The sequence below is a fragment of the Balaenoptera borealis genome (genome assembly GCF_965194805.1).
Source record: "Balaenoptera borealis genome assembly, chromosome: 8".
NCBI classification, from domain to species: domain Eukaryota; kingdom Metazoa; phylum Chordata; class Mammalia; order Artiodactyla; family Balaenopteridae; genus Balaenoptera; species Balaenoptera borealis.
Window position 1 is genome coordinate 74027377 of NC_138865.1, and position 27527 is coordinate 74054903.

The 27527-nt window shown below is 39.4% G+C and overlaps 1 protein-coding gene across 12 annotated transcripts in view; it reads right to left on the reverse strand.

Moving 5' to 3' along the window:
* Positions 1-27527, reverse strand: part of TRPM3 (transient receptor potential cation channel subfamily M member 3) — a gene marked incomplete at its 3' end in the record, with an annotated part of 933308 nt that overhangs the window by 127369 nt on the left and 778412 nt on the right. The window lies entirely within an intron of this gene.

A 27527-nucleotide genomic window follows, 5' to 3' on the forward strand; every position in this document is an offset into this window, starting at 1 on the left:
TACAATCTCTGAAACAAGAGACCAAAGAAAATGTCCCCTTCTACCATTTCAGTTTTAGAATTAAAACTTGCCAGATTTGCAAAAATGTGTAAGCCATAATTTAAACTATGAGTTGAGAAATTGTTTAAAAATAGCTAGTTAGTATGCCCTTCAGTGAGTGGCCCCACTATGTATGCATGTGTGCCCGTGTGTGTTTTTGTGTATATGCACGTGTGCAATATAGCCATCACTACACTCTCTCCTCAGCAATAGTTATTCAAGGGTTTCAATATTGTGATGCCTCTAGATCCTTCAGTCCTCTCAATAACCTTAAACCTTCTTGAGAATGACTTAGCAGTATCCAGGTTGTAAGAATGAAAAAGCAGACAATAAAATAACATTTTTTCCTCTTAAATCTGGGAAGAAAAGTATTCTCTGGGGATGAATGATGGGGAGGAGAGTACAGATGTAGCAGTGAAGGGTTAATACATGTTGGATTAATATGAAGTCCCCACATCATGCTTAACGATAATGAAGATTTTTTTTTTCCAAGTCAGATGGAAGCTACTTAAGGAAGCCAAAAGGTTATTTGAATATATACATTGGTTGAATTACTACTGTACTCAACTACTTCAGACTTCAAGTTTCTTTATCTGTAAAATGGGAAAATAATAGGGCTTCCCTGTTTCTAACCACATAGGAAGTAAACTTTGTAGGATTTGCTCATGTATAATTCTAAGTTTTGCCACCATGAAGAGAACAGGCACCTAGAATCACAGACTGTTAAACTGTCAGTTGCCTTAGAAATCCTCTAGTCCACTATCCAGAGACAGAGTAACTTGCTTATGGTCAGCATCAAGTTAGAAGAACAGCTGTGACTGGAATCAAGAACAGAGATGAGAGGCAGTTCTTCTCTGTTCTGAACTCAGAAGTGCCTTAATTGGGAAGAAAACTTCAGGTCTACTGGAGAAAGAACCAAGGGGCAGAAGTGGAATTTTGGCTAAATCTTCAACTTTTTAAGCCAGAGCTGGCTAGGGTTTGAAAGGTATTACCGTGTGCTGAGCTGGTAGCAAGCTGCGGACTACCAGGATAACATCTCTCATTGTTTTAGAAGAATTCAGAAATTAGGCATCAAATGGAATTCCTTAAACATCTGACCTACTTGTTCTGCAGATGCCTAAATTTCACTGCCTAATTAGAGATCCCATTTCAGATGCAAATTCTTCCAAGGTAGCAAATAGATAAATTTACCCTGAAATATAAGATTATCAGGTTTTCTTAGGAACAGCTTTGAGGAGGGGAAAGGAAGGTTTACAGTGTGGAGCTGCTAAAGGATTTCAGGGTGGGGGTGGTGGAGATGCAGATATGTGTGCTGTTGTTTGTCCAGGAGCCTGAAATAGCATAGTACTCTGGGGCTTCACAGATTTTCTGGAAAACTGGTGTGGAGGGGATGGCTGTCCACCTGTCTGTGGCACCCCATCCCCATGGTGTGCTTAGACTGAAGGACCTAAGGATCCTAGAAAGAGGGAGAGGAAGCACCAAAGGGAGGCTGGAGGATCCAAAGATGAAATTTATTTCATAATTTTCCCTTGAGTTGACCTGAGATATTATGTCTCCACTACTCTAAACTTTTAAATTTGAAATTAAAATTTAAAAAATATCAATTACTCAATTTATATGTCTTTCTCAGAAAAAAAGAAAAGTCAAACAAGAAAATCAGAGTCGTCTTCTCCTACCACCCCTGGTGTTGGCAAAGATGCAGAGGATTTTTGCGTCTATGTTCATCAGTGATATGGGCCTATAGTTTTTTTTTTTGTGACATCTTTGTCTGGTTTTGGTATCAGGGTGATGGTGGCCTCGTAGAATGAGTTTGGGAGTGTTCCTCCCTCTGCTATATTTTGGAAGAGTTAGAGAAGGATAGGTGTTTCTTAGCTCTTCTCTAAATGTTTGATAGAATTTGCCTGTGAAGCCATCTGGTCCTGGGCTTTTTTGTTTGTTGGAAGATTTTTAATCACAGTTTCAATTTCAGTGCTTGTGATTGGTCTCTTTATATTTTCTATTTCTTCCTGGTTCAGTCTCGGAAGGTTGTGCTTTTCTAAGAATGTGTCCATTTCTTCCATTTTATTGGCATATAGCTGCTTGTAGTAATCTCTCAAGATCCTTTGTACTTCTGCAGTGTCAATTGTTACTTCTCCTTTTTCATTTCTAATTCTATTGATTTGAGTCTTCTCCCTTTTTTTCTTGATGAGTCTGGCTAATGGTTTATCAATTTTGTTTATCTTCTCAAAGAACCAGCTTTTAGTTTTATTGATCTTTGCTGCTGTTTCCATTGGTGAAAGTGGGGTGTTAAAGTCCCCTACTATGATTGTGTTGCTGTCGATTTCCCCTTTTATGGCTGTTAGCATTTGCCTTATGTACTGAGGTGCTCCTATGTTGGGTGCATAAATATTTACAATTTTATATATTCTTCTTGGATTGATCCCTTGATCATTATGTAGTGTCCTTCTTTGTCTCTTGTAATAGTCTTTATTTTAAAGTCTCTTTTGTCTGATATAAGAATTGCTACTCCAGCTTTCTTCTGATCTCCATTTGCATGGAATATCTTTCTCCATCCCCTCACTTTCAGTCTGTATGTGTCCCGAGGTCTGAAGTGGGTCTCTTGTAGACAGCATATACACGGGTCTTGTTTTTGTATCCACTCAGCCAGTCTATGTCTTTTGGCTGGAGCATTTAATCCATTTACATTTAAGGTAATTATCGATATGTATGTTCCTATTACAATTTTCTTAATTGTTTTGGGTTTGTTATTGTAGGTCTTTTCCTTCTCTTGTGTTTCCTGCCTAGAGAAGTTCCTTTAGCATTTGCTGTAAAGCTGGTTTGGTGGTGCTGAATTCTCTTAGCTTTTGCTTATCTGTTAAGGTTTTAATTTCTCCATCGAATCTGAATGAGATCCTTGCTGGGTAGAGTAATCTTGGTTGTAGGTTTTCCCCTTTCATCACTTTAAGTATGTCCTGCCACTCCCTTCTGGCTTGCAGAGTTTCTGCTGAAAGATCAGCTGTTAACCTTATGGGGATTCCCTTGTATGTTATTTATTGTTTTTCCCTTGCTGCTTTTAATATTTTTTCCTTGTATTTAATTTTTGGTAGTTTGATTAATGTGTCTTGGCATGTTTCTCCTTGGATTTATCCTGTATGGGACGCTTGTGCTTCCTGAACTTGATTAACTATTTCCTTTCCCATATTAGGGAAGTTTTTAACTATAATCTCTTCAAATATTTTCTCAGTCCCTTTCTTTTTCTCTTCTTCTTCTGGGACCCCTATAATTTGAATGTTGGTGCATTTAATGTTGTCCCCTAGGTCTCTGAGACTGTCCTCAATTCTTTTCATTCTTTTTTCTTTACTCTGCTCTACAGTAGTTATTTCCAATATTTTATCTTCCAGGTAACTTATCTGTTCTTCTGCCTCAGTTATTCTGCTACTGATTCCTTCTAGAGAATTTTTAATTTCATTTATTGTGTTGTTCATCATTGTTTGTTTGCTCTTTAGTTCTTCTAGGTCCTTGTTAAACATTTCTTGTATTTTCTCCAATCCATTTCCAAGATTTTGGATCATCTTTCCTATCATTACTCTGAATTCTTTTTCAGGTAGACTGCCTATTTCCTCTTCATTTGTTTGGTCTGGTGGGTTTTTACCTTGCTCCTTCATCTGCTGTGTGTCTCTCTGTCTTCTCATTTTGCTTAACTTACTGTGTTTGGGGTTTCCTTTTTGCAGGCTGCAGGTTCGTAGTTCCCCTTACTTTTGGTGTCTGCCCCCAGTGGCTAAGGTTGGTTCAGTGGGTTGTGTAGGCTTCCTGGTGAAGGGGACTAGTGCCTGTGTTCTGGTGGATGAGGCTGGATCTTGTCTTTCTGGTGGGCAGGTCTGTGTCCGGTGGTGTGTTCTGGGGTGTCTGTGACCTTATTATGATTTTAGGCAGCCTCTTTGCTAATGGGTGGGGTTGTGTTCCTGTCTTGCTAGTTGTCTGGCATAGGGTGTCCAGCACTGTAGCTTGCTGGTCATTGAGTGGAGCTGGGTCTTAGCGTTGAGATGGAGATCTCTGGGAGAGCTTTCACTGTTTGATATTATGTGGAGCCGGGAGGTCTCTGGTGGACCAATGTCCTGAACTCGGCTCTCCCACCTCAGAGGCACAGGCCTGACACCCGGCTGGAGCACCAAGACCCTGCCAGCCACACGGCTCAGAAGAAAAGGGAGAAAGGAAGGAAGGGAGGGAGGGAGGGAGGGAGGAAGGAAGGAAGGAAGGAAGGAATAAAATAAAATAAAATGAAGTTATTAAAATAAAAAAAAATTTAACAAAAAGAAAGAAAGAACAACCAAACCAAAAAAGAAATCCACCAATGATAAAAAGTGCTAAAAACTACACTAAAAAAAAAAAATCTGGACAGACAGAACCCTAGGACAAATGCTGAAAGCAAAGCTATACAAATAAAATCACACAAAGAAGCATACACATACACACTCACAAAAAGAGAAAAAGGAAAAAATATATATATATTGTTGCTTCCAAAGTCCACCGCCTCAATTTTGGGATGATTTGTTGTCTATTCAGGTATTCCACAGATGCAGGGTACATCAAGTTGATTACGGAGATTTAATCTGGTGCTCCTGAGGCTGCTGGGAGAAATTTCCCTTTCTCTTCTTTGTTCACACAGCTCCTGGGGTTCAGCTTTGCATTTGGCCAAACCTCTGCATGTAGGTTGCCTGAGCATGTCTGTACCCCGCCCAGACAGGATGGAGTTAAAGTAGCAGCTGATTAGGGGGCTCTGGCTCACTTAGGCTTGGGGGAGGGAGTGGTACAGACTGCGGGGCGAGCCTGCAGTGGCAGAGGCTGGCGTGGCGTTGCAACAGCCTGAGGCACACCGTGTGCTCTCCGGGGGAAGTTGTCCCTGGATCACGGGACCCTGGCTGTGGCGGGCAGCACAGGTTCCCAGGACAGGAGGTGTGGATAGTGACCTGTGCTTGCACACAGGCTTACTGGTGGCTGCAGCAGCAGCCTTAGCGTCTTATTCCCGCCTCTGGTATCCACGCTGACAGCTGCGGCTCACGCCCATCTCTGGAGCTCTTTTAGGTGGTGCTCTGAATCCCCTCTCCTTGCGCACCCCGAAACAAAATAGAAATAGAAAATATAAACAGACCAATCACAAAGCACTGAAATTGAAACTGTGATTAAAAATCTTCCAACAAACAAAAGCCCAGGACCTGATGGCTTCACAAGTGAATTCTATCAAACATTTAGAGAAGAGCTAATACCTATTCTTCTCAAATTCTTCCAAAATATAGCAGAGGGAGGAACACTCCCAAATTCATTCTACGAGGCCACCATCACCCTGATACCAAAACCAGACAAAGATGTCACAAAAAAACTATAGGCCCATATCACTGATGAACATAGACGCAAAAATCCTCAATGAAATACTAGCAAACAGAATCCAACAGCGCATTAAAAGGATCATACACCATGATCAAGTGGGGTTTATCCCAGGAATGCAAGGATTCTTCAATATATGCAAATCAATCAATGTGATACACCATATTAACAAATTGAAGGATAAAAACCATATGATCATCTCAATAGATGCAGAAAAAGCTTTCGACAGAATTCAACACCCATTTACGATAAAAACTCTCCAGAAAGTAGGCATAGAGGGAATTTACCTCAACATAATAAAGGTCATATATGACAAACCCACAGCCAACATTGTTCTCAATGGTGAAAAACTGAAACCATTTCCTCTAATATCAGGAACAAGACAAGGTTGCCCACTCTCACCAATATTATTCAACGTAGTTTTGGAAGTTTTAGCCATAGCAATCAGAGAAGAAAAAGAAATAAAAGGAACCCAAGTCAGAAAAGAAGAAGTAAAACTGTCACTGTTTGCAGATGACATGATACTATACATAGAGAATCCTAAAGATGCTACCAGAAAACTACTAGAGCTAATCAACGAATTTGATAAAGCAGCAGGGTACAAAATTAATGCACAGAAATCTCTTGCATTCCTATACACTAATGATGAAAAATCTGAAAGAGAAATTAAGGAAACACTCCCATTTACCATTGGAACAAAAAGAATAAAATACCTAGGAATAAACCTACCTAAGGAGATAAAAGACCTGTATGCAGAAAACTATAAGACACTGATGAAAGAAATTAAAGATGATACAAACAGATCGAGAGATATACCATGTTCTTGAATCAACATTGTGAAAATGACTATACTACCCAAAGCAATCTACAGATTCAATGCAATCCCTATCAAACTACCAGTGGCATTTTCCACAGAACTAGAACAAAAAATTTCACAATTTGTATGGAAACACAAAAGACCCTGAATAGCCAATGCATTCTTGAGAAAGAAAAATGGAGCTGGAGGAATCAGGCTCCCTGACTTCAGACTATACTACAAAGCTACAGTAATCAAGACACTATGGTACTGACACAAAAACAGAAATACACATCAATGGAACAGGATAGAAAGCCCAGAGATAAACTCATGCACATATGGTCACTTTACCTTTGATAACGAGGCAAGAATATACAATGGAGAAAAGACAGCCTCTTCAATAAGTGTTGCTGGGAAAACTGGACAGCTACATGTAAAAGAATGAAATTAGAACACTCCTTAACACCATACACAAAAATAAACTCAAAATGGATTAAAGACCTGAATGTAAGACCAGACACTATAAAACTCTTAGAGGAAAACATAGGCAGAACACTCTGACATAAATCACAGCAAGATTCCTTTTGACCCACCTTCTAGAGAAACGGAAATAAAAACAAAAATATACAAATGGGACCTAATGAAACCTAAAAGCTTTTGCACAGAAAAGGAAACCATAAACAAGATGAAAAGACAACCCTCAGAATAGGAGAAAATATTTGCAAATGAAGCAACTGACAAAGGATTAATCTCCAAAATATACAAGCAGTTCATGCAGCTCAGTATCAAAAAAAGAAACAACCCAATCCAAAAATGGGCAGAAGACCTAAATAGACACTTCTCCAAAGAAGGTATACAGATTGCCAACAAACACACGAAAGGATGCTCAACATCACTAATCATTAGAGAAATGCAAATCAAAACTACAATGAGGTATCACCTCACACCAGTCAGAATGGCCATCATCAAAAAATCTACAAGCAATAAATGCTGGAGAGGGTGTGGAGAAAAGGGAACCCTCTTGCACTGTTGGTGGGAATGTAAGTTGATACAGCCACTATGGAGAACAGTATGGAGGTTCCTTAAAAAATTAAAAATAGAACTACCATATGACCCAGCAATCCCACTCCTGGGCATATACCCTGAGAAAACCATAATTCAAAAAGAGTCATGTACCACAATGTTCATTGCAGCACTATTTGCAATAGCCAGGATATGGAAGCAACCTAAGTGTCCATGAACAAATGAATGGATAAAGAAGATGTGGCACATATATACTATGGAATATTACTCAGCTATAAAAAGAAACGAAATTGAGTTATTTGTAGTGAGGTAGATGGACCTAGAGTCTGTCATACAGAGTGAAGTTAGTCATAAAGAGAAAAACAAATACCGTTTGCTAACACATATATATGGAATTAAAAAAAAAAAAAAAGGTTCTGATGAACCTAGGGGCAGGACAGGAACAACGACGCAAATGTAGAGAATGGACTTGAGGACACGGGGAGGAGGAAGTGTAAGCTGGGACAAAGTGAGAGAGTAGCACTGACATAGCTAGTGGGAAGCAGCTGCATAATAGAGGGAGATCAGCTCAGTGCTGTGTGACCACCTAGAGGGGTGGGATAGGGAGGGTGGGAGGGAGACGCAAGAGGGAGGGGATATGGGAATATATGTATATGTACAGTTGATTCACTTTGTTATACAACAGAAACTAGCACAACATTGTAAAGCAATTATACTCCAATAAAGATATTAAATTTAAAAAAAAAGAAAAAAAATCAAATGATATAAAATATGTATAAGCACTGTATAAATGCAGCTTATTGTTTTTCTTGCTACTCCTTTCTTTGAGGATAAATATTACATCCATCACCTGTTCTGAGGCAAATTGGCAAAGACAGTTTTCTTGTCAAGACTAAAAGTAAGACACGAGAGAGACTTGGTGTTGCCCAGGAGAACACATATGGCTATTTAAGTTTGCACTTTCCGAGGAAGCTAATAAAATGAAATAAGAACTTAAAATAAATAAATAAATAAATAAATAAAAAATAATAAAAGCACTACATATTCATTTGGCTGGAGCACTGTGTAAAGGGAAGGTAACTAATGAAGGAAGGTTGGGGCCGAGTTGTGAACCATCTTCAGTGTCAAGGAATTTGGACATAATTCATTATGTACTAGGCCTTGTGCCAAGCACTTTATATATATTACCTTGTGAATCTTCACATCAACCCTGTGAGGCTCCGAGATTAGATAAGTACCCAACAGCGCTTAGCTGGTAAATGGCAGAGTCAAGATTAGATCTCAGATCTGCTCAGCTCTAAAGGCTATGCTCTTAGCCTGCTAGGCTATCTTGCTGAAGTCAAATACTGTTGGATGCAAATTAATCTCAGGGTACAAATTGGAGGTGAGGCCCAGCTTCAGGGCTGTTGCAGCAGGTTTAAGGTGAAGTATAACAAGGGCCTGGATTAGGACATGGCTGTGTGATGGAGAAGAGACTCTGTGCGAGGAACATCAAGAAGAATCACAAGGTGGGTTGATTTTCAGGGGTCAAGAGACAGGAAGGAATCAAAGATGACTCAATTTTTCAGCCTTGGTGCTGAGAGCATGGGGCTGCTCTTAAGAGAAACAGAAAAGCCAGGAAAAGTGAAGAGTTTTCCATAACTTCTATTCTTTTTGACTCAGAAGTTGAGTATTGGCCCAGGGCAGCACACTACAAGGTAGGGGGTGATTTTAGACAGCGCTCTGCAGGGCAGTGAAACCAAAATGAGTAGAATCCTTGCTGCCCATACGCCCTCGAAATCTTCCCACTGGTAAGCAAAAAGATGAGCTCTTTGTTAAAATGCCTTTGACTAGAGCTACACCAAAGCCCTGGGGAGATTCTGAAGAGTAGGGAAAGGGAAGGATTTGGCAAAACTTGAGGCTGTCAACAGCTTTTCAGGTTATAACTGCCACAGAGCAATGTGTATGTATGTGGAGATACCCAGGACTGAGAAAACAGAAGCTCTCATCAAGTTGCTCTCTTTAGGGAGCAAAATTGGAGGCATGTTTTACTTACATCCTATCACGACAGTAAGGAGGTATGTGCACGTGCACACACATACACACACACAGTGGTTTTGTGAGTCACATGACTTGGCAATATTAAATATGCTAACCGCCGCCCCAGAAAGCAACTCTGTACAATTTGAGTGTGGTTCTCTTGGATGGAAGAATGTACCTTTCAACCAGCATCGCCTTTCCCACAAAGAACCCTCAGAAAAATGTTCAGCTTTACATTTACCACTTTCATCAAATGCTTGCATTTTTTACATATTCCTGTTACATTGATTGTACAGTTATATGATGATGTCTATCTTATTTGGAGATATTAAAGAATGATGAATTGTTCTATAAAGGTGAATTTTCTAGTTAAATATGAGTTATTGCTTGACACCAATTGAAAACAAGTTAGTTCTCTTGGATGGAAACTTTTCTAAAATGGAATAGACACATTTGTCTTCTTAGACAACATTAAATAAAATGAAAATCCATTTATTTTTGGTGTGACTTTGTGATGTTCTAATTGACTGTCAGGAAGGTAGGACTACTTCATCCTATCGAAATGACCTCAGACCGTTCATGTTCAGAGTTCATGTATCTGCTATTTATTGGTTCCTCACTCTACAGTCTGACTAACTCTTCTCAAAACCATCCCTGAGGCATAAAGGGCAGGAGTACCAGACCAAAACTGAACAAAAGCGTGGTGGTTTCTGTGGCATTTAGTGCTTTTGACTGTGTGGGATTTAGTGCCAGATTGTCTGATATTAATGACAGCATTCAAATAACTCTCTTTTTTCATTTCTTATTTCCTGGTCTGCATAGTTGAGGTTTCTGTATAAGAGATCTACAGATAAATTAGACATTGTCATACTTTTAGCAGGAAATTTTTCTAATTAATTTTATTTGAACTCTTTCTGCTAATCCCTACTAGGGAGTTAAGAATTGAACATGTCTAACCTCTTAAGGAGAGCAGCTGCTAAGTGACATTAGCACATCTGCCTAAGGTAAGAATAGAAGAGAGCTCTTAATCATAATAATAGCAGCTGTAGTGTGCAAGCACTCCTCTAAACATTGTACATGTACAACTCACTAATCTTCCCAATGACCCTCAGTATTATTATTCTTATTTTCCAGTAGAGATACCTGAAGCTTAGAAAGGTAAAGTAACTTATTCAAAGTCACATAGCTGGAATTCTCATGGCGTGTGCTCAAACACTACTGTTGAAGGCCTCCCCGCTCATTCTGCTGGATGATTCATCAGAGTTCCCTGGGTTTTATGGAGGGACAGAAAGAGAATGAATGGAAGCTGCACTGAGGTCAGAGGTAGTGTCCATATTTGATGTTGATGAAAGAGACAGCATTATTATTCAGTATTGAACCTCCTCTCTGTTGCTTTGCCAAGAGCACTTACTGATTGTCAGATATGCAAACAGATTTTTATCATTTATCATCAGCTCTTTTAGACTTTGCTTTTTAAATAGAGAATTTCCTAGATGCCCCAAAGTAGAAATAACATGGAATAAAGCAAGCTGCTAAAGAAAGTCAAGTTCCCAAAAATAGGCTTGATAGAATGGCATGGAAAGGCATATATTTTTAGCTAGCAATTATAAAGCTACTGCATTAAACTGAAGTAACAGTGGTGCAAAGTAGAATGTAATTATTTTCTGTCCAGCACCTGTCTTTGAGTCTGTCACTTTGTTATTCATTTCTGGACATCAGTGAGAAATATTTCTCTCCTTTTTAATCTTTTCCTTATCATTCAACTGCAGCAGAACATCCCTTAGCTTGAAAGTTATGTATGGAGAGATGCATGGGAACATTCAAGAAACATCCAAATGTTGAGTCCCTCTCTCATGCAAACACTGCATTTCTTTCAGTTATGTTTTTAGCCCCCCCTTCTCATTTCTTCCTCATTCCTTCTCTCCTTTCCTTCTTTGCTTCCAAAATTATTAACTAGGAGCCTTTAAAGGGCCAGGCACTGTGCAGGGACACACACACACACACACACACACACACACACATATATATATATATTTTCTAGATAGAGATTTGTTTCTATGGAATAGGAACAGTAGCTAGGTGAAGCTCAGTTCAAAATTTATAACCTTAAAAACTGCATCAAAGGAGTAATTTTATTAGTTAAAAAAGCAAATATAGTTCTTACATGATGAGAAAAGTGCACCTGAGTTTATCTGGCCATAGTTGTTTAAAATAAGAAACAATATAACATATTAGCAGCTAAATGAAGCTAAATTTAGATGCGAAAAAATTACACAATTATGTACTACTCAGTGGGTCTCTGAAATTCTGAATAAAAAGGAAATTAGTGGGTTTATACCAGATACAATGGATAATGCTAATCCCTTGAAAAGAAAGCAGGTTTTATTTTTATTCACCCTTCAGAAAAGAAAAACCTAGTTTTAACTAAGTAGTAGAGTATGTTTGAGAGAATGACACCATTAGTGGCTCTCCATAATTATATCATCAATCTGAAAAAGCATGTAAGGCCAAGTTTACCCCATATACAGATACCATAATTCTATGGGTCTAAGAGTTGATAGAACTGTGGCAGCCCTAAAATAAATTGGGCAACAGGAAGAATTTTTTTTCCAAAAGAAGAAATATCATGTGAATGACAAATCCTTTTGTTACTCAAGACAATATTTTATCAAGTACCTCATCATCTTTTAAAAAAGGCCACCAGAAACATGACCACCATGCTACTAGGAACTAATGAGGAAGACAGCCCACAGCCGCCAGCATGCCTGATGTTGCAAAGGAGGGGCAGCTCAGGAACTTTTCTCCAGGTTGCTTGGTTTTTTGAGTCTATCTGTCAGGCTAGTTCAATTCCTCCAAGAATTCCCAGATTGACAGGCAGTCACCAGCTTTGCTGGGCAGGACAAGTTCCATTTCAAGGAGTCCAGTGTGTATTTTCAAGTAGACTGGCTGCTGTTATGGGCCCAGTCAACTTCAGGTTTCAATTGCTTTTCAAGCACTGCTTCACTGAGCACACTCAGCAATCACAGAACCACCCAGACCAGTGTGACAAAGGCTGGCAGAGAACTGGAAAGTCCCTTAAAGGAAAAGCATATTTTAGCAGCTTTCTAAATCAAGCATCCTAAACATACCTTTTTACAGTGACTGATCCTATACTTTCTGATATGGACAAGGAAAGGAGGCATTTCTGGAACTGGGATAAAATCGAGGGAGAAGATGTCCTCCTTGTCTTTGGTGACTTACTTATGCTGACTTGTGAGAGAATATTGGACATTCCTGCTCTCTAACTCAAATTTTTATCAGGCTTTACCTACAGTTTCTAAAATAGCCAGGTTTTAAAAATTTACAAATTTTTTACTCAGCGTCAAACAAAAGAAGTTGAAAAATGGCATCCTACATTTTACACTCACACCAAGTACACATATTAAACACACACACTCACTATGCACATGGAATTTTCCAGAACTGTCTCTATTTCAAATGTTCTGCCCAGTTTATAGCTCACATCCAAGGCCACCCTGTCTACATTTTAGTTCTGAAAATATGGTTTCTGGACCCATATTATCCACTATTACGACTCCAAGAGAGAAAGTCAGATTTTGAGTCAACAGATATTTTCTGAACACCTTCTTCAGATGCAAGGTTGGTGTTTTAATTCAATATCTAGTGAAATCAGAAGACCTTTATTACGTGGGATATGGCATGTTATTTTTTCCTGGTTTTCTTTAACAGCACATAATGGACTTATTGCAACCCTCTTCAATGAAAAACAAAATGCACAGAACCTTGCAGGAAAATGGATTTTTGTAAGTTTCAACATATAATATAATAACATTTATTATTATATAACATCATCGTATTGTGACATTTGACAGTTATCATATAAATAACGTTATAGACAATGTAATATAATGATATACACCCACATAATATATTAGGTCACTTAACTGGCTCTGTGGCTTCAAGCAAGTCACCTAACTTTTACAAAACAACAACACTAACAATATCATCTTCATAGGTTGTTGTGGGAAAAGTGAATTAACACGTGTAAAGCAGTCAGAAAAGAACTTGGCATATTCTTGGAGAAACTGAACTGGCTTTACAGGTGAGCTAAAAAAACCAAACCACCTGGGAAAAGGTAAGTGCTCAGTAAATGCTGTTGCTATTGTTATTATTATTGTTATTATTTAAAGTCCTAGTTTCCTCATCTGTAAACTGGATGGGTGGATTTCATCTTGATGATCCCTACAGTTTCTTTGTTTTGGTGACCTCTGTTAAAGTCCTTCAATTTTCTATGGAGGGACCAATATCCTAAATCAGTGGATCAGGTTAACATTTAACACAAATGAAAATTTACCCTGAGGTATTAAGAGCTCATGGCAGCAAATGGAAGCATAAGAATAACTGTTTTGTCTTGCTCCATGCAAATACCTTCTGTTTGTTTTTTTATAGTGCCAGAATGATGAAATGATAATAAGCAGGTAATTTCTCCTGGGGGCTTAAAAACTTGGCCTAGCTTTGAATGCTTTGGGATCCAGAAGGAGAGAGGCCCAGCTCAGCCTTAACAGGGAGTAGAACAGCTTGTCAACTGGTTGTTTTAGCTCCCTGGAGGCTCGCTTGTTCTGATACGGTAATTTTATTTTATAAATCTGGGAGAATGTTTGGACAGGCTGACGGCCAGTTGTTCCAACAACTGCTACTGTAAATCCTTCATTCCCCCAAATGGTTGCTCTCTTTCTCAAATATCTTCCTATGCAGAACAAATGCTAGTCATGGGGGCTATAAGCTGCTTACAATTAGGCTTTGAGCTAGTGAGTATGTCCTCTTTTGAAAAAGAGATTTTTTACCTTACATTTCCCTGTATTTAGGCTCCACCAAAATCCAAGGGCTATATTTACTGCACCCAAATGCATTAAAAAAAAAGTATTAAAAAATTCTGGTGAGAGACAAAGCAGTCAGGAAGGTACAATTTTTCTAGGGAACAATAGTCCAGAGAAGAAAAAAAAAATTGCTATTCATCAGTAGTTTGATTTCAATGGCATTTTACAAAATGAACCACTTCCGATCAGACATAGATTTACTGGAAATACCCCTTGCAAAAACAAAAGGAAAAGAAAGACAAAAAGATAAATAGAGCATATATGAGAGAAAGAATGAAAGGGGATTCTCTTTGGTGGTTCGAACTGGTTTCTAACATTGTCTCTGATACAGCTTTCGCTGAACATAAAGAATATACTGCACAGTGACCCAAGACCTCTTCAATAATAGGTCATTGTTTTGTTAGTCAATAGCTGGTATGTAAGTAAGCTTGCTGGCTGTATAATACCCAGGAAACAGGAAGCTTACAATGGAACTTTTACCAGGGCCCGCATTATAGCCACATTCACGGAGAATGCAAAATCAAACAAGGTAGGACTGGCAGGAGTACATCAGTGAAAGGCTGCATTCATCACAGATGTCAAGTACAAGCTGGGTCTTCATATTTCTTTTTGTCATGCCATTTCTTGTTATGCTGTGGCTCCTTCACATGGACTGTCTATTTAGGGGACAAAGGTTCTCTAGTAGGTTGTATTCCATAATGTCTAAGAATCCATGACACTCACCAAGTCTGCAAATTGCCCAATAAACTGTTTGGACATTAAGTGAATTCAAATTAATTGTATTATATAAACTTCACGAGTGAAAAGGGACAAGTAGTAAAGGTCGTCTCTACATTATCCTCTGTTCAAATGCTGGACTATTCAGTACATGATCATAAACAGCATTCATGTGCAATTTTAATGGTTAGGAAGGGCTTTGTTAAGCAGAGGTGGGGTTGGCATGTTTCTTAATCCAAAGTTTTTTCAAGTGTTCTCAGCAGGGTCATAACACTGATTAACAGGATGACCCAAAAATTTATACTTGCCAAGGCAGATCCCCTACTGAAAGTAGGTTTGAGAATCATGGTGGAGAACCCTGGTAGAAGAAGCTGCTAGTAGTACTGAGTCATGTACCCTTATAACCAGACACCTATTCTTTTCTAATAGCATGGCTGGGGGACTTAAGTGCACTATTCATTCACTTTTCCCAATAAAACTCAACCTAATGTTTTCAGTGGGGAAATCTCACTATAACATAATGAATAATTTAATCCTAAAAATGTATACCTATGAATGGTATGAAAAATGCAAATATTTTAATGTTAAATGAAAAATTTTACTTTAGAAATATATGCTTAATTACAACTGTATTTAAAACAAAATAAATCTAAAAATTTACACATAGAAAAAACATGGAAGGAAACAATAAAAGTCACTGGTGCTTGTGGGGCTGTGGGTGATAGTTTTCCTCCTTTCATTTTTTTGGTGGTCTCTAAATTTTCTATAAAAAACATATTTTCAATCAGCAGATATTACTTTCCCAATGGAAGAAATAAACTAAATCAAAACTACATTAAAAATTAAGTTTAAGATGATTGTTCACTGAGAGATGTAAAATTAATTTGTAAAAAAAAAAAAAGAATTTGAAATATGAAAAAGTCTTTCTTTGTAACTGAATCACAGAATAAAAGAAAAGCAGTGCCAGAGGGACCTAGAGATCTAGATTGTGTGTTCCCTCTGATCAGGTCATTTCAAGGTGAGATTTTTAGGCTGGAGAGTTGAAAGCCTGTTCTTCTCACATTAGAAGAGAGAAAAAGAAAAAAACACAAGATTTTTATTCAAACAAGTCTGGATTCAAATCTTAATGCTGTTCCATAACTCTGTGTCCCTTGGGCAAATTACTTAACCTCTCTCAACTTTAGAGAGGGAAGCTGACAATAATGTCAACTTCTTACTGTGTTTTTCAGGTTTAAATAAGAGAGGGAAATATATATACACACACGTATATAATTGCTTAATCATTAAAGCACCCTCAAAATGGCAGCTTTTAACATTATCATTATTATTTGACTTCTTTGATTCCTCGGTGGCCCCCAGGCCAGAAGTATTTTGATGCCATTTCTCTTGGGTTTAGAAGAGAATGAAGATAAGTACTGAAATCTCTGTCCTGTGTCTCCGGTACTGGATAGGATAAATATTTAAGGTCATGGAATATTTTTTTAATGGACAAGTTATTGTGATATCATCTCTTGATCTCCATTGTCCTCCAGCTCTTCCCCACTTTTTCTTTTCCTTTATTTCAAAATTCCTCACATAGCAGTTTCTACTCTCACTGTCTCATTCCTTACAGTCTCATTCTCTCTTGAATGTACCCTATTCATAGGATTTTTGCCCACAACACCACCAAAACCATGCTCCTTAAGGCCACCAATGAATTCCATCTTGCTAAATCTGGTCGCAGATTTTTAATACTTATAGTACTTGATGCGTTAAATGCACAAGATATATTTATGATAATATATATTTCCATGTATTTATTTTATTTTGTCACCAGCAAAGCCCATTAACAAGTCCCCGGAAATAAAAATAGAATCTGGGTAATAAAGTCTAACCTTTTTTTCCTTTGTGCTTAGTCTAGTGTCACTTGCTCATAGGGTGCCGCCTGCAGAGGCCTTGCGCCTGGCCCTTCAGGCCAGAGTTCCTAGCGCCAAACGCCTGAGCTGACGCCTCGACGCCTCAGCCGGGCAGGCTGTGCGCATAGGCGCTGCGCCCGACACTGCAATTCAAGATGGCGGCAGTGGGCTGTGCGCAGAGGCGCTGCACCCGACACTGCAATTCAAGATGGCGGCAGTGGGCTGTGCGCAGAGGCGCTGCGCCCGGCACTGCCATCTGGAGCCAGAACAGCACAGCCCCGCCCACCCACCAGAACTCCCCTCCCTCCCAGAGGACACGATCCCTATAAAGGAGTTCCGCCCACAGCCTGTCAAGAGACCGTGTACTCTAGAGCGTGAGCTCACACCTCTCCGTTCTCTGATCAAAGAATAAAACTTTGCTTTGCTTCTGCACTGAACACGGTCTCGTTGTATTGGCTTAAATGACATTGGGCAGGAGGACCTTTGCTGGGGCCAGACTCGAAAGGGTCAGTACCAATTTCTTTACTATTTCTTCCCCACTGCAATGTGGGCTGAAATGAGGGCAGGTACTGTTGTATCCCTAGCCCCTAGAATAGTGCCTGGCATGTGGCAAGCGCACAATAAAGGTTAGTGGAATGAATGACTGCAAAAGTAGTCTGTTGAGCAAAAAACGATTGCAGGTAACAACAGACTGCCTTTCCCTGAAGGATACCCTGAGGGGAATGTGAATGTATGTTCCAAGCTGAAGTCCACCCCATGGATGCCGTGAGCAGTTCCTGAGCACATTCTGGACTTCTGTTCAGTGCTTATAATTTGTTGGCATGTGTAATGATTTGGCTTTAAAAAGCGGTGCATTTCCCACTTGGATTTTTCTGCAGTGAGCTTCAGTTGCAAATGCCCATGTTTATGTGTATATGATGTGTGCTGTGCCTGGCATCTGCTCTGCTTCCTGGCCCTCCGTGTGCCTGTGCCCACAGGGCATCTGGGAGCTGACTGGCATGTTACAAGGGTTAGAAATTCTCCTCTCTGAGCTCTCTGGTTTATCCTGTTGGGGATGAGAAAGCTACCAAGTATTCCTAAGCTGGCAGAGTGACAGAATGAACCCACACAAGGAGATAAAACAGCTGTAGTGGAAATGGAGAGCTTCCGAGGACCAATGAAAGAGGAAGACAAAGAGCTTATGGCTCATGGATGGCAGATGGTTGAGGTCTGGTTAGGAATCGAGTTGTTGAGAAACATTTTGTCTTAGGCTGAGTTGGAGCATGGGCATTTAAAGCTATGCATAGGCTAGTGACAGTCCTAGCAATCTCAAACCTTATCTATGTCAGGATTGGGGTCCTCTCACACCCTGATCCATTTTTTTTGTCCACAGTAGAACTTGCAAGTTGGTTCTTGCAAGCCCTGAGTTTTGGGGATGCTGGTGGGGGTGTTATCTGGGCCCTGTACCCTTTCCCCAGAGCACTCAGCCCTTCCAAGGGCATCTCTCTGAAGTTGCAGGGGCTGAGTATGGTGCGTTGAGGTCTGCTGCATTGAGGCTCTAGAAATATAGGTACTAAAAGAGGAGATTTCCATGACTGGAAAAGGAGCTTGCCATTCAAAGTGGCTTTCTGACTTCAGTGTTTCTAAAGGCACTATCTGGGACAGGGATTACTTCCCTGTGTTTCCTGCCAATGGATGTGCATGTTTTTGGCAATGTGAAATGGGGGCATGGGGGGAAGGAATGAACAAATAAAAGGAGAGGAAGAAAGATAAGTGAGAAGCACTGTTGTTCAATTCTTTGGAAAGATTATTCATCCACCCCAATAATCCCTCTTTTTTCCTTAGAGATAGTGTCACAGAGTGAAAAGAGCAAAAGCTTTGGAATTCGATACATCTGTGCTTGAATCCTGACTGTTTCAGTTATGATGCTGGCTTAGGCAAGAAACCTAATTTCTCAAACCTTAATTTCTTAATCTGTAAAATTGGAGAAATAATATCTATCACATAGGATTGTTTTGAGTCTTAAATGAAATATGAGCAAAGTGCCTAGCATAGGGTTTGAAATAGAGCCCACCCTAAATAGTTAAAAAAAAGTTATAAAAAAGGGTAGGGGGAGAAAATACAGCATCAGACATGGCAGACGTGGGCTTTGTTTGCTAATGTATTCAGCAAACATTTAAATGGAGCATCTACATTGTATCTAAAAATGTGTGACTCGCTGGGCAAGATGGATATGCCTTCATAGAGGCTAAAGTTGCAGATAGACAAAAACACATGCAAACATAAATAAATGAGAGAACTGTCAAGTGTGATAAATGCTAATAGGAAACATAGTGGAATGAAAGGGGGAACTGCTTTATACAGGGTGTTCAGGGAAGGCTTCCTGGAGGAGGTGATGGTCAAGCTGAGAATGAAGAATAAGAAAGCACCAGCCACATGAAGACTGGAGGGAAAGGTTTCAGGCAAAAGGAAGGATATAAGCAAATGTCTTGAGACCAAAGAAGACACAGGGGTGTTTGAGGTACTGAAAGAAGACCAGAGTGGCTGAGATGAGAGACCAGTGCTAGAGCAAGGAGAGAAAAACAGGGTGAAAATATTGGTAGTCATTCCTCGGGAAAATCTTTTTTGAGAGTTGGCCACCTCCCGCCCCTAAATGCTGTGTTGTAAGAGATTTCTCCCTTTGGTTATCATTCTGTTCTCTACAAGTATGGAAACAAAACAATGCCATTTGGTTGAAGTGCAGGTTTGCCCAAATGTTTGAATCATTAGTATTTGACTGTTTCTTAGTGTCATTAGATGAGAGGATGGTGGGTTTTTGTGAATACTCTATGCTCTGCTGTTCTCCACAACAACCAAAACTGTCCCCCCATTAGCTCAAGAACAGAAGTCCTCCAGCCCATTTCCTGGGGAAGCCTGGCAAAAGGACTCATACTCCAGACTTTGCATTCATGTAGCACCTGCTGGAACCTGCTTGGTGGAATTTGTTTTTCCCCTGACCCAGGTCCCCTTGGAGGCCAACCACTGCCAGAAAAACTCAAACTCCATTTCTTGGGTCCCAAGTCAGCCTGCCTCCACCCAGAGGGCTGAGAGCTGTAATGCTCCTCCCGCTGGGTGGAGACTGCCCTTCCTCCCACCTGGAACTTTATTTCACTCAGATCTGGAGGGTCTGTGTTCCCTGACCTTCAAAACCAGAGCAGTAGACTTTGAACAGGTGACGACAGTAAGGCAGGAGTGGTAGGAGGAAGCCTGATCAGACCACTTGCTAGCTGAGTGACCTCTAGTCACTCCAAGCAACTTTTTTGTCTGTAAAAATAGGGATGGCATTATTTGCCTCTGCTGTAGGGAAGATAAAATTGCAAAAAGCAACTGGCAAGCTAGGGATGAATTACTCCCTTTTTCCCTCCTCTTCCACTTCCCTCCTTTCTTCCCTTCCCTCCACCAGTCGGCGACGCCTTGAGACTCTTGTCTTTTATCACTGAATGGCTCGTCGCTGGCATGTGCAGAGAGCCCACGATGTGGTGTGAGACCCCAACAGTCATTCTCACCACTGTTATTAGTCATGGCCGAGTGCGTGGAGGAGGATGTGATCACAACATTTAAAATCAAGTCAGTTTGGGGCCAGTTTTACTTAATAATGCTCTTTCTCTGCCCAGCCCCCCACCAGGCCTGCTCTCATTGTATCAGGATACTTCATTTGCTGGTATCTTTGAAAAAGGAGGAGTTTCACATAAGCTAACTTTTAATTTATTTCACAGGGGTGGAGTCCAGACATCAGCAGTTTTTAAAACTCCCCAGGTGATTCTAATGTGCAGCCAAGGTTGAGAATCACTATTAAGTGGTTTCTTAACACCCCAAGCCTCTATACTTCTGTGAACTATGTATCTATGTTTCTAGGAATTAAAAACGAGAAGAAGTAGGGGAAGGAAACTAATGTGGCTGCCATGGGCCAATGCTAAGGCCCACAAGGACAGGGATGAGTGAAGTGTTAGTCACAACACTGTGGAATGAAGATGACAGACCAGCTCCAGAACAAGGCCTGAGCACCGGCCCTACGGTTGATAGCCATGTGCTGATAACAAACAGTAGAAGTGGGCTGAGAATAAAGAAAATACAAAGGCCAAATGAGAAGGAAAAAGAAAGGAAATATTATTTAATGTAAAGGAGGAGGTTAGTGGGTAAAATATTTAAATTCCCTTTGAGGGAGAAGACGGTTAAGTAAAAACCCAAAGATAAATGATAGAGATAATAGTAGCAGGAGTGCTCTTTATGCAGTGTATGTTTGTCTTCCGATTGGGAAAAATTTTCTCAGGTCAAGGTTTGGGTTTGGGGAAGGCAGATCATGGATTGGGAGAATGATATATTGGGCAACATGTGATCAACACCAGACTAATGGCCCTGCCTGAAACCTTGGAATTCGATGAATGTATTCATTTACTGAGCCTCACATCTAATAAGAAGCAGCATAAATACTAATACAGAAAGAAGTGTGGGTGAATGAGATCAAATGATAGAAGGTATTTTATACACATTGATTAGCATGGAAGAGAAAGCAGAAAGTATCTGGTTTCAGAAACCTGGTTTACAAATAATACACGCATATAAATAGCCTCTCTAGCTCCTTCCCATTTATTCCCCCCCCTCCCAACCCTCCACTCCCTTCTTCCTCCTGCAAACACTGTGGGTCAAAAACAAAACTTACATGTTTGAGTAAAATTGTGGAATCAGAAGTAGAGGAAGTGTCTTACACTGTTGGTGGGAGTATAAATTGGTGCAGCCACTATGGAAAACAGTATGGAGGGTCTTCAAAACACTAAAAATAGAGTTGCCATTTTATCCAGCAATCCCACTCCCGGGCATATACCTGGACAAAACTATAGTTTGAAAAGACATATGCACCCCTATGTTCATAGCAGCACTATTTACAATAGCCAAGACATGGAAGCAACCTAAGTGTCCATCAACAGATTAATGGATAAAGAAGATGTGGTATATATATACAATAGAATATTATTCAGCCATAAAAAAGAATGAAATAATGCCATTTGAAGCAACATGGATAGACTTAGAGATTGTCATACTGAGTGAAGTTAAGTCAGAAAGAGAAAGACAAATACCATATGATATCACTTACATGTCAAATCTAAAATATGACACAAATGAACATATCTATGAAACAGATACAGACTCACAGACATAGAGAACAGACTTGTGGTTGCCAAGGGGGGAGATGAGGTGGGGAAGGGAAAGACTGGGAGTTTGGGATTAGCAGATGCAAATTAGTATACATAGGATGGATAAACAACAAGGACCTACTGTATAGCACAGGGAACTATATGCTATATCCTGTGATAAACCATAATGAAAAAGAATATGAAAAAGTATATATATAATATGTATAACTGAGTGACTTTGCTGTACAGCAGAAATTAACACATGGTAAATCAACTATATTTCAATAAAATTTTTAAAAAAGAGTTATGAAAAAAAAGAAGTGGAGGAAGGGAATAAGCTGGGAAACACCTATTTTGGAGAAGTGATTTTCAAACTTTAGTCCTACGATCTTTAGTTGAATGAACTGTTACTGGAGACGGGTTACAGAACTAAGATGAATTTAAAACAGAGAAAGGGTGGGCTGGTGTCTGTCATATTCAGCATGTTTTTTATCCTTGCCTTTACCCATCATGAAGATGCTGTAGGAAGCAGAGTTTGGAAATGGTTTGAATATGACAGTTGACATCAGAAGATTTCCAAAAAAGACTCAGCATCCTACCTCTTCATTGCCCTTCCCACCTGTATTTCCCCCTTCATTTGTTATACTACCTTGAAGTCCCCTAATCAATAATTCCTTTGGTTCAATAAGTTTCCTCTATTGGAAGCTCAAGGATGTTACGGAGGTCAAAGAGCTATCACTCCTGCTGCTGGGATTCCAGGTTCCCAGACAAGATGCTCTGCAGGGAGGACTTGGAATTGTAGGAGGTGGGAGATGGGTAACACTGGAGGAACAAGATGGGGATGTCCCAAAGAAGGGAATGACAATCTTTTCCTTCTTTCCTACTGCATTTCTTGGTTTCTTGCTCTCAGACTCTTCATAGCAAACCAGAATTTTGCTAAATTATTTACATTTCTTTATGAGAAAATGGATTCTGGGTTGTAAATAGATCCTTGGATCACAGCCCATTTATAAGCTGATGACTTCCTGAAATGCATGATTGACTGTTTTGCATGGAAGAAATTACGTGTACAAAACTCTTATTGAGAAATATGGAGGTTCACACATTTAAAAATTGCTCAGAGTTTAAATGTTTATCCAAATGGGATATCTCTGAGGAACTAAAAGGAATGTGAGACAATGTTTATGGCTCCCATGATTCTAATTTGGTTGCTGCCATGGAGAGGTCTCTAATATAGTGGTTCTTAACTCTTTGGGGTTATTTGTACCTTGGGGAATCTGAGAATTGAATGCATTCTTTCCATGAAATGCGTACACACACACACAGAATCTTATGTATATTTTCAGAGGATTCACAGAACTCCCTAGAGACTTCTAGTTGTTCTTGAACACTAGGCTAAGAATTGTTAGCCTATTGAATTCAGGGAAAACGCTAGCCCATGTATTTCTATTTACAACAGTAAAATTCCTATTTGGAAATAGGCTGTAGGGTAGGGGTGAAGAATCCATCCTGGTGCTTGTAGAGCCTACTGCATTTAACATTTGAGAGAGGATTCAAGAGCTTGCACAAAATACAGAAAGATGTATAAGGCATAGTCTTTTTCCTCAAAGAAAATTAGGTATGGAGAGGCTAGAGTATAAGGGACAAGAGTAGTAGTACTGGTAGTTGTGACTGGAAAGGAGGACTAGATCTGGATCACGGAGGATCTTGAATGCTAGGTTAAGAAACTGCAACTTAATTCTGAAAGCCAGTATGTTCCAGCCTACAGTCATCCTTGTACAATCTTCATCTTTTTGCCATATCTATATCCCAACATGACAATTAGATCTTTTTTTTCAAACTGATTCCCCTTTAAAACTTATATTTTTAAAGGCTTAATATACACTTATATTTTGCATTTTATTGTAATCATTTCAAATACATATGCAAAAAACTGTATCTCCTAAAATAAAAATATCAATTTGCATTCTACCTGAAATGATCTCATGCAATCAGCAGTAGGTATTCTTCACTTTGGGAAACACTAGAGAGTGCAATGGGGACTTCTGAGTGGGTGGGAGGTTATGTTATGAGAGATGCTCTGTAAAAGGAATCCTTCAGCAGTTGAGTGTCAGTTGGAATGGAGAGCCTGGCGGTGCTGAGACCAAGCACACACCAATGGTCTAGGTGAACATGATGAGACCCTGGACCAGGGAGGCAGAGGGAAAATGTAGACTGGAGGTGAGATGGAGTCTTCCTAGAGTTGGAACTCAAACCAATTGTCATGTAAACCATTTAGTAAGTCAGCTCCTAAAGGAATAAAATAATACAATAATATGTTTATTTTTGGGCATTATTTATATTTAATTATTTATATTTTAATGCTTGCTATATTTTCCCTTTGCCTTAATCTACTAATATTTAATGAATATGGTTGAAAAAAGTCAGAAGCATTAAAATTCTATGCATTTTTATTGGTTATGAGAGAGAATGTGAGACCTGCATAGTGGGGTTGAAAATCAGATGGCCATTTTCTGTATACTTCTCTGGTCTTTCCCAATTTGTTTAATTTTTCTGGTTAGCTGAAAAATAGACATGATTCTTGTCCCATTGTTGTGCAGCTCAAATGACACAAGGAGTGCAACAGACCTTTGTCTATTATAAAGTGTTATTATACATCATTAAATGAAAGGTGTTATGATCAGCTATCTTGGCAAGGAATTGTGTAAATGACATTTCCTTCAAATTTCTTTTTTATTTCAATGAATATTTTGTGAGAAGACATAGGAGAGTTGATCACTAATTGGGACTTCTAGTTGGTCTGATTAAGGTATTATGCTGGAAAAGAATAATTTCACTTTGCCCTTGATGTAGAAATTTCAAGTGATTTGGACATTGTACTTACATTTTCCTTGTAGGAATATAATGGCTACAGGGGCAGAGGGCATTCCAGGAATATCAACCAACAATGTATTCTTTTTTTTCCTTCCAGGACTCTAAAAATCTAATAAATATTTGTTCAGATTATTCTAGGAATGAAAGAGAAAACTGGCTCCTACTTTAAAGTCATTTTAACTTGGTCATACCTGATATTTTGAATATAGAATCAGCTGAAATATGGTGGAAAGAGCAGAGGACTTGCAGAAAGATGTTCTTGGTTCAAGTCTTGGGGTGGCCACTGACTAAGCTACACGACGTCGGGCCTGTCACTTAAGTCTTTGAGTCTTGGTTTCTCTCTGTAAAATGGAGATTCTAATACTGACCTTAGCAAGGTTGATTGTAGTATCAAATAAGATGACAAGAAAATTGTCTTTGTTAAAGATAAAGTGCTATATAGACATCATCATCACTGTTACAATAAAAGTATTTATTGAATGCTTATTATGTTCTTTACATATATTAACTCATTTAATCCTTATAATTAACCCCATAACATAAACATTATTATTATCTCAACTTTCTGGAGGAGAAAACTAAAGAGATTAAATAACTTGCTAATGCCAAGTATTAAATGACAGATCTGGGATTTGAAACCAGGCAAACTGACTCCAAAGCCTTCATCATCCTTATTCCTAGAATAGTGATATTCTATCACCTAAAAGAGTTTCAGAACTTCCAAAAATTAATCAGTAACTCAGTGTGTTTTGAGAACTAATATGGAAACATTTTTAATGGAACAATATTTCTCCTCTATCCTCTTTCCATCTCATTTAAGACGTTTGGATTTAAATTGTTACGATGATAGTCAAATGAAATTAAAAGGAGCTAGGTACAATTCAGCATTGATCTCAAAGAGCATTTCTATTTCTCCCCATACACTGTGTTAGAGAGAACTGTTTTCTAAACTTGATACCTGACTTTATGACTTTCAGCCGTTTGGCCTAAAAAGCCTTTCTTCAGCTCTAAGAGGTTTTTTTCCCTTCATGACCACACGAGATCTACTGCACTTGTTTGGCCATTGGTGTTAAACAGGGAAGGCGCAGGCTCACTCCTCTCCTATCACATGGGAGTTTACATATAAATATGTTTCCTCTTGTCTGTCCTCTCTGTCCATGGTGATGAGCAAGGAAGGAAGACGGAACATGAAGATGGATGACAAGTGACTCAAGTCAAACTGTGCCCCAGTAACAATTATAACTATCAATAGGACTAGGGAAAAAACAAGGGTAAGAGCAGGTATCTGTACTTGTACTCTAATTAGCATCTGTAGTGACTTGTCGTATAACAGTAATGATAGCTGAGGTTATTGAGTATCTCCTAGGAGCCACAAACTGTGCCAACATTCTTTGCACAACTCTCCCAGCATCCCAGGGTGGTGGAGGGGTAACTGGGATCTTCAGGAATATTTCCTACATGATGCTAAGATATCAATGCGTCAAGGTACACTAACTGCTCCTACCTATGGTATTAAGAGTCTTACAAACATCTATTTTTCTAAGCAAGGAACATCTTGCACTTTGTGGTTCTTCCTCAGATATAGGATACCCATCTGTGAAAGGAGAGGAAACCTGTTTGTTTAGAAGTCATGCTGGCTTGGTTTTTATGAATCTATGAAATGACAAGTAGAGAGTTGTCTCTCAGTTTCCCAAATGTGGTTAGAGAGTTGTGATGGGACATCAGCATATGCTTTACATATGCCCTCATAAAAGTAATACATCTCCCTGCATTGGAAGGTAGCAGAGTTGGGCCTCCAAAGACTCACCTGTAAGGCACAGAAAACACCCCTCTGTTGCCTTCCCCAGTGTCTAGCGGATATTCATCAGCTCTGGAGCCTGGGACCATCAAGCAGAGGACAAGAAGCCATGTGAGTGACGTCTGGGTACTGCTTGGCCTTGGACTTGGCAGGGCATAGAATAGGGCATGTGAAATCCTCGTGCCAGTTTTAATCTTTTGGTATTGTGACATTTGTCTCATTGTGGTTAGAAAAAAAAGAATCAAAGCATAATCTGTACCAGTAAGGAAGAAGCTCTAAATGTGGCAGATCCTGGAACACATAGGTATTATTACCACTCTCTTTAAAAGCTGAGGGCCCTGGGGCTTAATGGAAGTTAAGTCTCTTGAGTGCTGAAGCCAGAATTAGAATCCAGACTTGTCTGCTTCTACAGCTTGCTCCTCATAACCACTGCATTGGGATACCTCCCATAGGTAGAGCAACTTAAGCAGATGGCCCTGAATCAAATCTACGTCCATAAACCAAATCTACGACGCCCTAAGGAGACATGCTGCTGTGTTAATGAAAATTCTAGGGCAATTTATGGATACTGAATATGTATCTTTCTGCCTTAATGTATATTTATCTGAATTCATTCATTCACTCACTCATCCATTAAACAAAGATTTATTGAGCATCTGCTACATATATGCTATGCTACTAAGTACAACTAGGGATGAGTGAGAATAACGAATTGGACAGAGATTCTGCTCTTAAGAGTTTACATGGGAAGTTAGAGATACACATAAATAACTTAAGGTATAAACGATAAGTACCACAAGAGAGTTACAAATAAAGGAGTGAGGTGTCTTCTAGGTGTGTGTGTGCACGTGTGCATGTACATGCATGTGTATTTGCATGTGTTTGGCAACTGGTTACGGCTAAAGAGAGGGTTCTAAACTTGAACAAATTCAGGGAAGTAGGAAATAAAAAAATGACTGCAAGAAGATTAGTTTGGTT